The 14,497-nt window shown below is 45.4% G+C and overlaps 2 pseudogenes; both read left to right on the top strand.

Moving 5' to 3' along the window:
* The first annotated feature begins 684 nt into the window (after positions 1-684).
* Positions 685-3,296, top strand: LOC125918387 (disintegrin and metalloproteinase domain-containing protein 21-like; annotated as a pseudogene).
* A 10,727-nt stretch (positions 3,297-14,023) lies between these two features.
* On the top strand, positions 14,024-14,492 carry LOC125918388 (immunoglobulin heavy variable 3-23-like; annotated as a pseudogene).
* Positions 14,493-14,497: the final 5 nt, after the last annotated feature.

Here is a 14,497-nt window from a genome sequence, read left to right as displayed (position 1 = left end):
CCCGGGGGCTCACACATGGTCAGCAGTACTTTCTGTTCTCCCAAGCTGGCATAAAAAAAATACTAAAACACAACCTTGTACTTCACCAATCATGACAGAATACTGGGAAATGTTTCCTCAGTAAACTCAGAGGAAGCTTCAAACCAAAAACCAAAAGGATCAAATGGCTTGAAAACTAATGTCTAACCAGAATGAGACATGAAAAACGACAAAGCTATTTTTTTAGTCACCTATAAAGGTAAAATTGACAATGTCCACCTCCACATCCCAAGGAAATAGGAAGCATTGGTCTCCATAATGAGGAAAAGCAGTCGTCCATAGAAAGTGACCCAGCAGTACCACAGGACATGGAATTGGTAGAGAAGTTCAGGGTGTTAAAATTTCAATCCCATATTCACTAGCTGGAGGAAAGATGGAATGTGTTCAATAGAGCCATGTCTCTTGGTCCGAGTCCTTACTATGTCCATGTGAGCACGCTTGAACTGGCTCACCTGCTTCTCCCACATCCACCCCAGCTGAACTGTTGTGCAGGGTCACACAATGCCACACCCTGGGACTGTTACCTAACCCCACAAGTGGATCCCAGGTGCAGGGTGCTGGCCACCCGGTACAGCCCTCTGTTCTGTCAGATGGCCTAGACCTCACTTTCCTGAGGATCCTCCATTTATCCACTCTCACTGGCAGATGTCCCTGAACAGGGGCATGAGGGTGGCAGAGGGCCAGGTCATCTTGAGGGCACCCCTCTTGCAGTTTGCACTCTGGGCAGTGCTGGCTCCTGTCCAGTGTTCTCAGGGTCGTCCCTCATGGCGCTACATCTCCTTGAGGTGGTAATTACAAAGAAGGAGCTGCACAATGGCAAGGGCATTCAGATGACTGGTTGGCTGTCCTGTAGCCTGTGTTTTGGGACAAGAGACACATTATCCACATGTGGCCAAAGCAACCCTTTAGGTCCAGACATCTGCTGATGATCACTCAGGATGATCAGGGAGACTTGCAGATGGACTACCCCTCCATGCCTCCAGACTGTTACTACCTCGGCTACCTGGAGGAGATTCCTCTTTCCATGGTCTCCATGGACACGTGCTATCGGGGCCTTTAAGGTATCATGAAGTTGGATGACCTTGCCTATGAAATCAGACACATCAGCGATTCCCAACATTTGAACACACTGTTTCTCAGATAGTGACAGACACCAATGCAATGGGAGCTACTTATAACCTGGGATATAAGGAGCATAGGGACCCCTGATCCTCAAGCAAATGCATGTGTAGGGCTCAGGATCTCTAGTAAATTGTAGTCATCACATCACGTAATTTTGCTCTCAGACCCTAAACAATATACAGTGTGTTCAACCACGTGTCAATCACGTGTCAAAATGTGCCCAATTCTTAAGAAGACTAGTTAGCTTAATTGACTCATTGTTTCATGGGATTCATGTAAGTTACTATATTGGTTTCATGATAATTTATAATGAGAGAGATCCAGCTAACATGGGCAAATATGTGTTGCATCAGAGTCCTTTTTTTTCGATACTATGAGTCCAAGGGTTTTCGAATTCTTAAACCACATTCATCCTTAATTCTGATTTGAGATGGATCCCATGAAGTTAATTTCAGTCCAGTTTTATGTAGTGTATGCCAACCACAAAGCCCCATCATGATGGGTTATTTAGGCAGATATTGTTTACTCTTGTCTATCATAGCAACACATCAGATTGCAAAAAATATTGGTTTGTGGGTTGACACTGATGAATATGCTTGCCAGAAAAGGTCCAACTGCATTAGGACCCAACTCTCTTGTATACCTGAAGCTTTCAGTAAGTGTTCCTTCATTCATACACAGTACATAATAAGTGGCAGATTAGGCAAGTGCCTCTTCAACATCTAAATGGTGCATTGAAATAAAAGCCTGACCCACAATCATTTTGGAAATAGCTGACCCAGGCAAACATTGTGACTGCAGCTCCTTAGAGCAGTGCTATAGCAATCTATGCTGTATGAGTGATTGTATTTTAATCCCTGGGGACAAATGTAATACAGGCAGATGCTATACAAACTGCACCTATTTCGATGCTGGGACACGTGACAGGCCAATCCAAAATATACTGAAGACACACAGTCATAGAGGTGTAAATATATGTGATCTTCCAGAGTCCTAACGTGGGGTGTCCTTCGCATACCCTGATGACTTCCATATGCAAGATGAACCGCGTGCACTGAAGAGGGATGCTGCTATCATGGGAACTGCACTGACCAAGAAATATTTGCAAAAATTCTGGAAAGGGGAAGATGTCTGCTATATCATAAATCAAAAAAGCAGCCGATATGGACACTGCAGAAGACCCTGGGGAATTCAACACTGAACCCTGTTCCCACACAGACATGCCATGTGGAAGGCTGCAGTGTAGGATTGTCACACATCTCCCTCAGCTGCAAGAGCATGTTGGATTCCATCCGTCTGAGATCTCAGGGTTCTGGTGTTTACGGCTGGGTTCATTTCATAGCACAACTGATATTGGTCATGTGAGAACTGGTACCCCCTATGCTTCTGGAAAGCTCTGTCAGGACACCTACTGCACTGGCAGTGTGGCTCAGCTGAATTATGACTGTATCCCGGAGAAATGCAGTCACAGAGGGTCATGCGACAATAACAGGAACTGCCATTACCACATAAGCTGGGATCCTCCATGGTGCACTGGACGAGGCACTGGTGGGAGCACAGGCAGTGGACCCCTCCAAGAAGAATGCGGCCAGTGAGGCAAAGTGATGAATCCCTGTTACATCTCAGAGCGGTTTTTGGTCCCATTTAAGCCATAATAGCTGCATTCCTTGTGGTGTCGACACAAATGTCAAATTATCAACCCCGAGAAAGTTAAGGGACTGATTGTTGCTGACGACAATCCATAATTAGCCTCCTCACTGCTGAACAACTATAGACAATCCAACTGGCACATGTGTAAAAATACAGTAATGAGGCTGCAGAGCTGACATCCACATTTCGGGGCTCTGCAGGAGACGCAGGGGTCCACAGGCACATCACGGCTCTGACACACATCTCTCATGGCTCACTCACCAGAACGATGAAATAAAACTTAAAAACTGCATGCTTGTGGCCTCTACATATATATCTAAGCTTCCAAGAGCCCAAACTGAGCCCGAGATTATGTGCAGAGGACCTGAGTCAGCATCTGGGTCTTGAACTGAGGTATATGCTTCCAGAATTAAGAGACGTTCACACAAGCTCTTTCCGGGACAAATTCATTAGTTGTCTCCAAAACTGTGCTGTTGCACACTGAACATTTTCTCATTCTCAGGTAATCTGTCTTCCCCCAGTCCCAATGTGGGTTCAGGATAATGGAGGGCTACCACCCACCCACACTGCCTGTTCCACACTGGGGTGTCTATGGGCTGTGAGGGAATGGGACTGGCATTAGGTTCCACCTGGCACAAGCTGTGCCTCCCTGGAGAGCAAATTTTCAAATGTGGGAGACTGAGACCATGAGGTTTAAAGGAGCACCAAATGAAATGAATAAGAAAGGTAGGCACAAGTGCCTATGGATGACTCTGGCATCCAGTTGGAGCCCGGTGAATGTGAATCCCTGCTCTCTTTTTCTTGCCTACTTTTCAGTGAGTTTAACCTTATATAAGGATCTGCCTAGGATTCCCACTTTTGTTTTCTGAGAGCCTTCTCAAATAATCACACAGAGGTGAGCCTGTGAAAAGGTAGGGACTTCAGCCCCATCCATTCTCAAGTAATCAGGTACTTGCTACCCTGTTTTCTATGTCCTGATCACTGGGACTGTGGAAAGGAGGCCTGCCCTTCCCAAGGTCCTTGTGTACCCTTGCTTCTGGGCCTTGTGAGTCATAAATCCTGTGCCTCCATTTCCTTTGTTGGGGGTGCACTGAAACACCACCTTGAGTCAGAGGGCCCCATGCATCTCATGTATCCAAAGCCAGAGCGCAGATGCCTAGGGAGCCACCTGTCCACCCCCTGAGCAATGGCTCTTGCCTATTCCTTCAGCAGGATACAGACTACATGTTCTTAATTTTGTACAACAGCTGGGGTCCCCAACACATTTGTCCCCAGGGATGGGATTGGGGGCCTAGGTGGTGCCCTCCAACAATGTGTTAGCACTGAAAATGGCTCACTCATTCCTCACCCCCACATCTCACCTGCTCTGGGAAGGAGCTGGAGCTTGCTGGTGGTCTGTAGCTTTGCTTTGGGCTGATGCCAGGTGTTGCCAGAAACCCCCACCCTAAGTTACCATGTGCCATAAAAGGTCAGACTCCCTGCAGAGACCAACAATCAGGCACCATCCTGGGGTTCCAGAGGTGTGTATTTCCCACTCATCTCCAAGTGAGATATTGCTGGACACCGAAGACCATATCCCTAGATTAGTGTCGAAGAAGACGCCAGCTGCTGGGTCCACTGTGTTGCAACCAGTACCCTGGTGTTGTGTTTGCTTAGCCATGCCTACCTAGTGACAGAGGCAACTCTACCAGGAGCATCATGTCTCCCTGGATGGAGGACATGGTCAAGGCAACCTCCCCTACTGGCTGTATTCCTCACTGCTGTTGACAATCGCTCCCTATTTGACAGGTGTTGTGGGGGACACCTCAGTGTGGGAGGCCTCAGCACACATGTGTGGGAAGAGCTAACTTCTATCCCAGGTCCTCCCTATCAAGTCAACTACACCAACATATCCTCGGACCAGTGTGAAAGAGAGAAATGGTGACAGGCACTACACCATCATGAAAATGCAAGGTTTCCTGGAATCATTTGTCCAAAGGTAGGGAGACAAGGACATTGATTGACTCTAGTGGGTCTTCACAATTGGCTCCAACCTGTTGCTTTAAGCGCTTGACATACTACAGCTGTCTGGATTGGTCCAATGCCCCAGATTCATAAATCACTGAAAAGCTCAAGGTATCAACGGAGTGTTTACTTAGAGACAACCTACGGAGCTTCCAGTCTTTTCAATGTATCAAAAGGCTATGGCAATCACCCCAAGGCACATGGCAACAGACACACACCAAGGAAAAAGGGGAAAGCTCTGAGTAACAGGCTCCCTAGGGCCCCAGAGCTCAAAGAGGTAGGAAGAAAGAAGTTTTGATTCTCCGAACTTGGATTTTTATGGCACGACAGCTTAGGCCCACTGGGAGAGGTCAAGCCCAGGTGATGCAATCCAACTCTAACATAGAATGGGGACAATTCAATAGGTGTGGGTTTTGGGTTTTGTTTTGTTTTGTTTTGTTTTTGCCTTATGTCATGCGCCCATGAGCCTTTGTCCATTTCCACCTGGAGGAGAGGCACTTGACAACAGAATCTAAGGAGTTCTTCTTGAAGGACCACTCTGACCTTAAGCCTTGTGCCAATACAATTCATGGAAATACCACCTTTAGTGTAGCAGGCATTAGCATGCATGCCATAGTCAGATGTGAAAAGGAGAATTTTCCAGAAGCCCAAGACTTCTTTGCTGCAAATGCTGATGGGATCACCACCTCCATAGATAGCAGCCCACAGGAGGGTCCCAGCAGTGCCCCATTCAAGGGGTGGAACTTCAACCCAGATCTCTTGCTCTAGACATGATGCCCACACTTCTCTTTATGCACAGCTCTGAGAAGAGGGGTCCCTAGTGACTTAATCTCAGGACAGCCTGAATACAAATCAGAAACTTTGATCAGACACTTTGGGATCTTCAAGAGAATGCTGTTCCTATCCTTCGGGTGGGTGCCATCATTCTCTGGACATGACAGCCCTGGTAGGGTGGACCTGGGATCCCAGTGGGTGGGGAGATGCCAAGGCCCTGCCTAGGGACCCGGAGGTGTGTGGAGTATGTCCTTCCTCCTGGGACAACTGCCTCTACACTTCTGGAATTACCCTGTAGGACACAGACACAGACAACATTTTATTTCTCTCATTGACCCTGAAGCCAAGGTACAGTGCTTCCCAGGAACCCCTCCAAATATAAGTGTGGTGCTCCTTAGCTTACTAGGTATAAAGGGAGGGATAGTAGAGGGGTCTCAACATCCCTTTGATGTCACTATTGGAAGAGTCTTTACTGAATCTCTTTTACCAACGGTGGCCCCTTTGACCCTGCATTGTCTTGTTAATGATGTGGGTGCCCTCACATGCCATCAAGGCCAGTGGGAACAAACCCAGTGCCTGGCTTTCCTGGGGGAGCTACATATCAGGAGTCTGTAGGACTGCAAATTGCACCCTCCCACACATCCAATTAAGACAGTATATGCACATCGATATTGTGCGCAATAGAGGACTGAGTAATTGCACCCCATAATTCAAGATTTACTGAAGGAGGGGGGACATTAAACACACCATTTCTCCTTTCAGTCTGCCCACTTGACGGGCATTAAAGCCCCCTCCTAACAGGTGGTGCTTTACAGTTGACTACTGAAATGTAAATGCCCAGCTGTCCATAAGATGGCTCACATTCCCAAGACATCTAGGCAGTTGAGGGTATCTCAAGGGCCACAGGGGAGACTCTGTCATGACTGAGCTAGCCAGTATGTCCCATTCAGCATCGATGACCAAGGAGTCCCAGCCACAGTCTGCTCTCAACCTGTACATCTCTACCCTGCTGCCTTGGGAATTCCTAACAGTCCAAAGAGTGCCAAGATGTTAGCCTGACCAGCTCATGTAGAGCCTGTCATGAATTCCCACTGGTCTGGGCAATTGAGGGTCACTGTCACTGGTCAATTATCATGCATTCCTGAAAGTTTGTGAGACATGGGAGGCCTGCAGTCCTTCAGCAGCTATAAGGTGGGTTTTGTCACCTGACTGAGCTACTCCAGATTTTCGGTCTACTTTCATATGACTTGTGCTGTTAGGCAGCCTTACCTGGAAGTGGCTGAGCTATGCCAGTTGATGCACAGGTAGTCTGAGTGCCAATGAAACATTTTGGGATCTGGAAAGTGTTTGTGCCATGGGGGTTATGCTGGAGTACCTAGTAACCATCTGGCACCAGATTGCCTTGCTATGTCACTGAGAGAGAGAACCTAGCACCATGACTGTCTTCATACAAAGGGAAGTATTCTCTCCCAATACTTCACCTGAGCAAAGGACCATCCTGAAGCTTCCATCAAAGTTGTGGTCCCAATCAGTGCAGTGGAAGGAAATGCAGAGAGACATTGTCGTTCTGGTTGTGGATACCACACCCTTCCATTTGTCCATCCACATGGTGCATTCACCTGCTTACATTGGCAGGAAATAACACTACTTTGGGGGCTTACTTGCTATCCCGATGACAAAACAAATGACAATCAGACTGATTATTTACTGTAGACGGGACTTGGAAAACTGGTGTAAGGGTCTGTGTCTGACCTGCTGAGATAACTACGCAGGTGAATGGGGCAGATGCACCCTGAAGACAAACAATCATAGAGGTTCAGAGGGAGAGCAGGAAATGTAGTGAGTCTTTTAATAGTGGGGAAAGTGTAGCCTCCATTTTAAAAAGGTTTTTTTCTTTCCTGACAGGAAAGAGGCAGAAAATAAAACTAGGTGGAAATGCAGTTTTTTGATCCGTGACCTACTATGTGATGCCATGTGCTTCCGAAGCCTGTGAATTGGCTCTGGGAATCCTTACCAATGGTCATCATGGGGATGGTCATCCACGGTCTTGACAATGGCGATCTGGAACTGTTTTGTGCAGCTTGCGTGAATCCAGAAGAATCTTTCCCTAATTCTGATGGCAGTGTAGTCGGTTAGCAGTCCGTCATAAGGTCCTTCTCAGCGAGGTGGCACTGGGTGCTCTCTGAAGACCTGATGAGCGCCCCATATTCTGTAGAAAGGGTGGCAAGGCTAGTCAGTGGCAGAGGCCATGTTCTTCTTGTCTGTGGATGATATGACACAAGTGTACCTGTTAGTTCTTGGACATGGCTAGGCATGGCATCAGCTTGGTCATATAAGTTATCATGAAGTTCACCCAATCAGTAGAGAAAGGGTTAAGGATTCCTTTCGAAAATACTGTTGCAAAGAGGGTCAGTCCCTGCCTGCTATTTGGAGCATTCCAAATCTCATTAAGTGCCAAGGACAATGATTCTGGTTGTACCAGGCCAGTTTCCAGGCAGATTTTTCCTGAAGGACTTTTGTGTCTAGTTTTTCATGTTCCATATCTGTTCCCCTAATCCACATATCCTCATCGTCCTCTTCTGTGATGATTAAGGATGATGTGGGGTATGAAATTCTAATTATCACCCCCAAGTCTTTGCAAGTACATAGTTTGTCTATGTGCTGAAGTGAGTTCCTTGGTCTGGCTAAATCCATAATGGAATGGCAAATCCAGGAACCATTTCAGGCATTACATTCTTTACCACAGTCGTGGCATTGGCATGGCCAGTCAGGCAGCATCAGTCCATCCACCAAACATGCAGCCATTAACCAAAGAGGAAGCCAATTTGTCAAATCCATCTGGAGAGCCCCAGTGGGTAGGGAGGGGCTACAGGGACTCCCTGGGGCCTGCTGATATTATACAAAACTTGGAGAGATTTACAAGTAGTGCCCTGGGAAATAATTTAGTCAGAGGTTTAGTGGATGCCTGGGAAGAACCCGCTGTCTCTCAGTTTCTTAATTATCCCATCTGATGGGGTTGGTGTAAGAACAGAGGAGAGATAAAGGGGCCTCAGGAGGCCAACTCAACCCCGATGTACACCCCATCTGATCATTATCTGTCTACCTGTCTTTTCCCATTGTGAGGAACTTACATGATAAACAATAGTCCAAGTCAGGGAAAAAGGCAGGCTTCTAAAGTGAAGGAAAGGACAGGGACCTCTGATATTGGCTGTATATTTGACAGACTTGTGAGCTCTGTCAGTCGCTGGAGAGATAGTGACAGTCTCCTCACGGTTTGGGCTGGAGAGTGACTGTTAGGAATTTTAGGAGAAAGATCAGTTGCGTATAATAGGGCAGCAATTATAGGCCTGCTGGCAAAATGTCCTCTGTCCTCTGGTACTCATGGCGGTTAGGACCTGTGGGATTTCCAGAGGGAGCCAACAGACCTGAAGACTCCAGGGCATGTCTGGAATGGTTATGAAGAGTGGCAGTCTTTCCCTTTGCAGATGTGCAAGCTTGGGAAAACCTGGGAGTGCAGTGGCTTAGGCTGATTTTACAGCAGGCAGAGAGTATGCCTGGAGTACTTCTAGTAGGGAAACTGGCCTGAGTGGCTCCTATGTTTCCCCACATACAGAAGCTGTCACAAAACAGAAATCAGGGTGGGGCACCTGGGTGGCTCAGTTGGTTAAGCTATGGACCTCAGCTCAGGTCATGATCTCGAAGTTTGTGAGCTCAAGCCCCACATCGGGCTCTGTACTGACAGCTCAGAACCTGGAGCCTACTTCAGATTCTATGTCTCCCGCTCTATCTACCCCTCCCCTGCTCACGCCGTGTGTCTGTCTTTCAATATGAAATAAATGTTACATTTTTTTTTAAAATACAACTCAGTGTTGACCACCAGATGTCCCAGAAACCATTCCTGTAGCTGAGGGCAATCAGGTGGAATGAAGTAGGGTCTCCCCTTTTAAATTTTTTTAATGTTTATTTATTTTTTGAGAGAAAGAGTGTGAGTTGGGAGGAGCAGAGAGAGAGGGGGACACAGAATCTGAAGCAGGCTCCAGACTCTGAGCTGACAGCACAGAGCCTGAGTCAGGGCTCAAACTCACAAACCACAAAATCATGACCTGAGTTGATGTAGGATTCCCACCATCTGAGCCACCCAGGTCCCCTGGTTCTCCCTTTTTAGGGAGGGGAGTGGGATAGCCTGATTTAAACTGTTAACATGACACAAGATGATGGAGGGGTTGGTCAGTGGCCAGCTGGTAGGTAGGTGGTGGGCCTGGAAATTACAAACTTGTCAGAGAGGAATACAGAGGTGAGTGGGGATCCTAATGTATCCAGACAGCAGCTGTGGGGGTACAAGCATGCAGTGGGGCCTGATGGCCCAAGGTCTAATTTTCATGGGAAGAAAGTTATAGGACATATCCGAGAGGCACAGGTTGTCACAGGATACCTGCAGCCACTCCATTTCCATGGAATGAGAGGTGAAACATGTTATTGATATTCAGACAGATGAGAGTTTGGGGTGTGCACAGAACTAATATTAACACTTTAAAGTAGGTCAATGACTCTGAAAGCCAGGAAAAGAAATCTGTGGCAGCATCAAGTAGGGGTGAGGGGCTCACAGAGACAGAGCAAAGGCAGTGAAGTTAGGGGTCCTTGGGAAGCAGTAGCCAGGTTTCCTTAGAAGCTTATGCAAATGCATTTTTGTACCAGTGAGAGGGATGTGAAAAACTGACAAGACACTTTGTGGGGAGTTTTGAAGCACTGTGACATAGTCCTCGTTGGCAGTAGCTGTTTGCAACCATGGACATTAAGAAGACAGGAGGGTGTATGGCCCTGACCGGCTGGTGCTTTAGGAGGGTGGGGGAGTCTGCAAGGGCTCTCTGACTCCTTTGGTAATAGAGTGACAAGTCACAGACATACTAAACAAGAGTGCAGCCTTGGGTGAAGGCACAGAATGTAAGTTGGCTTCAAGAACTTGGAGTACTATTGAGCCCAACTTAGTTGCCTTCCCCAAGCATACATGGAAAGAGAACTTGTGAATCAGAGTGCAATGGCATTGACAAGAAAGTTGAGCAGATGTTCATTCCAGAAATGCATCTTCATCACCAGGAATTGAGGCATGAGTGGCAGCCATGTTAGGGACAAAAGATGGGGGTGGGGCTAATAGATGACAAAAGACTTTATGGTTCCTACATTGTACAAATCAGTAGCTTTGTCTTCTGAATCAAATTCTGTTCTTTCTTTACTCACAAGATCGGGGTGTTACACGGTGAGGAGGTAAAGCAAGAACATCCTGCGGTAACAGAGTGTATCACAGGGTCAGGTCCTCCCTTTGCAGCAAGACAGGGCATCTGGCTACTGATGGGTGGGGGCAGTTCCTTTCTCAGGCCCCCTGAGCACAGGCTCTGCACTGGGGGCAATCCATCCTCTTGTGCATGTGAGGCCCAGACACTAGTGGGCACATCTTTAAGACTCATCCTCTGAGGAGCACTTTGAATGGAGGTGGGTCTCCATTAGGGAAAGGGGGAAGCTTGAGGTGTGGTCTGATGGCCGGGAAATGAGAACACCTTATTGTCCCTCCTGCATTTTGGATATTAACTCCTTTTCAATATTTTTTTATTGTAATGTCTACCCTCCCATAGACTGCCTTCTAGCTCTACAAATATTTGCTTGCCCCTTTTCTAGTATGGTGTAGTCCCCCTTGCCTGCTTTGTTCTCTGTGACTTTGCTTTTATATCAAATCAATCATTCTCAAGTGAATGTCATATTTATCTTTCATGTTTTCTTTGAAGGCATTTAGGTTCAAGTGTTCTTCCTAATCCTTCAACCATTTTGAGATTTTTTTGTGTCGATGTATATGTATGAAGCAAGGTATGGCCAAATGTTATTTTGCATGTATATATCAATACTATTTTTTAATTTTTACTTTGTTTTTGAGGGAGAGAGATCATGAGTAGGGAGGCACAGAGATAGAGGCAGAAACAGAATCCAGGCCCTGAGCTGTCAGCAGGAGCCTGATGTGAGGCTCGAACTCACAAACCGTGAGATCATGACCTGAGTGGAAGTTGGATGCTTAACTTACTGAGCCACACAGGTGCCCCTAGTCAACACCATGTTTAAGAGACACTATCCTCCCCCCACTGTGCATTGTTGGAAATCTCGTGGAGGATTTGCTGAGTGCATCTGCAAACTTCTACTTCTGGGCTCCGTAATGAGCTCCACTGGTCTAAATGTCTCATTTGATGCCAGCAGCACACTGTTGTGGTTGATGTACCTCTGCAATGTCTTTAGAAAGAGAGAAGTGTGATGTCTCCAGGTTCTCTCGACGTCATGATTGTTTTGTTGCTTCCATGTGTTGTGTGCTTTCATATGAATTGTATATTTTTCAGATTCCTTAAAAAACTCATTGGAATTTTTATTGACATAACAAGATAAACATGAAAATACCATAAAAATATAAAGCAGACAGAAAATAGAGACTATCACAAATACAGAAAACAAATCAATTACATAAAAATTTGTATTTGGAAAAGTATGTAAAATTTGAAACAAATAGGTAGCCTGGGGAAATAAGGAAGACTCAAACAAATGCAATCAGAATTGAAAATGGAGACATAACTGAAATAAAGACATGAAAAGGATCATTAAAGGAAAACTTAGGTATTTATAGGCCAACAATTAGATCACCAGGAACAAATTACACATTTTATGCCATAATGTAGTCCACCAAGACTGCTTCATGGAAAAATACAAAATGAACAAAAGAAAAATTAATAAGATTTCTCTATCTAAAACCTCACCCTCCAAAAAATCTGCCTAGGAGTCCATGGCTTTATTAAAACTTCTACTAAGTATTTAAAGAGGAATTAATGCCAATATTTCTCAAACTATTACAAACCACTGATAAAAAAACAGCACTCCCAAATGAAATTTGTGAGGACAGCATTGTTTTCACACCAAAACCAAAGAAAGACACCACAAGAAGGGAAACTACAGGTCACTATCTCAAATGAACATACATGCAAAATTCCTTCACAAAATCTGAGCATACTGAATTCAACAGAACATTGAGAGGAGCATACAACATAATCCAGTGGGATTCACTCCAGGGATGCAAGGATCCTTTAACATACACAGATGCATAAATGTGATGTCCTCCATTAACAGAGGGAATGAGTGAATCAAAGCCATCATTAATTGATTCAAAAAAACATTAGACAAAATTCAACACATGTTCATCATTTAAAAAGAACCCAATTAAAAAGGGACTGAAGGAAATTACCTCCACATGATCATGGCCACTATGAAAAGCCCACACCTGACAGCATATTGAACGGTAAAATGCTGAAGGATTTCCTGTCAAATCAGGAGCCAGGCAATGATGGTCACCCCTAACATAAGTATTTCCCATGATAACGTGAAGAATACATATGCCACCTCAAACTATGTCATCTTGTCACACTGCTTATTTGGGTGAAAGTCACTTGAGAAAGAGCCCAAGTACACTCAGACTCTCCATCGTCCCTTGACAGCAGGATATAAATCTCTCTCCCGTGTACCAAGAGGGAAGAACCATCGTTAGCACCACAATAAAGAACACAGGGACAAGAAGACTATGCAAAGAAACTTACTTACTTGGTGACTAACATAATACCCCAAACTTAACTCTTGCCAAACCCAATGTTTCGTTGTCTGAAAGACACAAGTGCCACCTGCTTTGTCCTTTCTCTGGGTGTCATGTCATTAGGAAGGCCATGCACTTACAAAATGAAATTTATTCTCTCCTGTAGATATGTCTTATGTCAATTGAATCCTTACACTGGCTAAATCCCAGAAGAAAAGAAGGGAAAAGCTTTCTTCTCCTACCACTGGAAGACGTAACCAGAAAAAAAATAGGGAATAAAAAAAATGAAAGACATTTAAATCAGTAAGGAGGAAGGAAAATTACTTGTTTGCAGGTGACATTGATCTTAAACATAACAAAACCCTAGAGATACCACAAAAAATTAGAACCCGTTTTTTTTAATGAGGAAAAGAGCAGGATGCCAAATGAACAAAGAAAATAAATAAAAATAAACCACCTGTGATTCTACACACCAGCATGAAAATACATGCAAAATAAATAACAAAATTATACAAGTGAAAATGGCACAGAATGAAGTATTTTGGGTTAAACTTCAAAAAGTATGTAAAATACTTGTAGAGTGAAAATGATCTATGTTGATGAAAGACCTGTAAAATGCACACAGGACTGCAAATACACCTGTACACACTGAATACAATTATTCAAATTATCACAGCACCATCTACACAAACTAAACTACAAGTGCATCCCTAACCCTGTTGTTCACTTTTAAAGAATCAAATCTAAGACTGGAGCTTGATATATATGCTAGATCACATGCAAATGGGGTCCTCTCTATTGTGATAAAACCAGCTGATCCCAGACTCCGCAGCTGGGAGAGGACCCCCAGCCCCCGGAGTCCCAGGTGTTCCCATTCTCTGATCAGGACAGAAGAGACACCTCACCATGGAGTTTGTGCTTGGCTGGGTGTTCCTGGTTGCCCTTTTAAAAGGTAATTCCTGGTGAACGGGAGACACTGAGTATGTGAGTGGATAAGAGTGAGAAACAGTGGATGTGTGACAGTTTCCTGACCAAGATGTCTTGTGTCTGCAGGTGTCCAGTGTGACGTGCAGCTGGCGGAGTCTGGACGAGACCTGGTGCAGCCTGGGGGGTCCCTGAGACTCTCCTGTGTAGCCTCTGGATTCACCTTCAGTAGATATGCAATGAGCTGGGTTCGCCAGGCTCCAGGGAAGGGGTGTAGTGGCTCACATATATTTATGATGATGGAAGTAGCACATACTACGCAGACTCGGTAAAGGGCCGACTCCCCATCTCCAGAGACAACTCCAAGAACACGCT

This window comes from Panthera uncia, unplaced genomic scaffold (genome assembly GCF_023721935.1).
Source record: "Panthera uncia isolate 11264 unplaced genomic scaffold, Puncia_PCG_1.0 HiC_scaffold_730, whole genome shotgun sequence".
Taxonomy (NCBI): Eukaryota; Metazoa; Chordata; class Mammalia; order Carnivora; family Felidae; genus Panthera; species Panthera uncia.
This window is presented reverse-complemented; position numbering and strand designations above follow the sequence as displayed.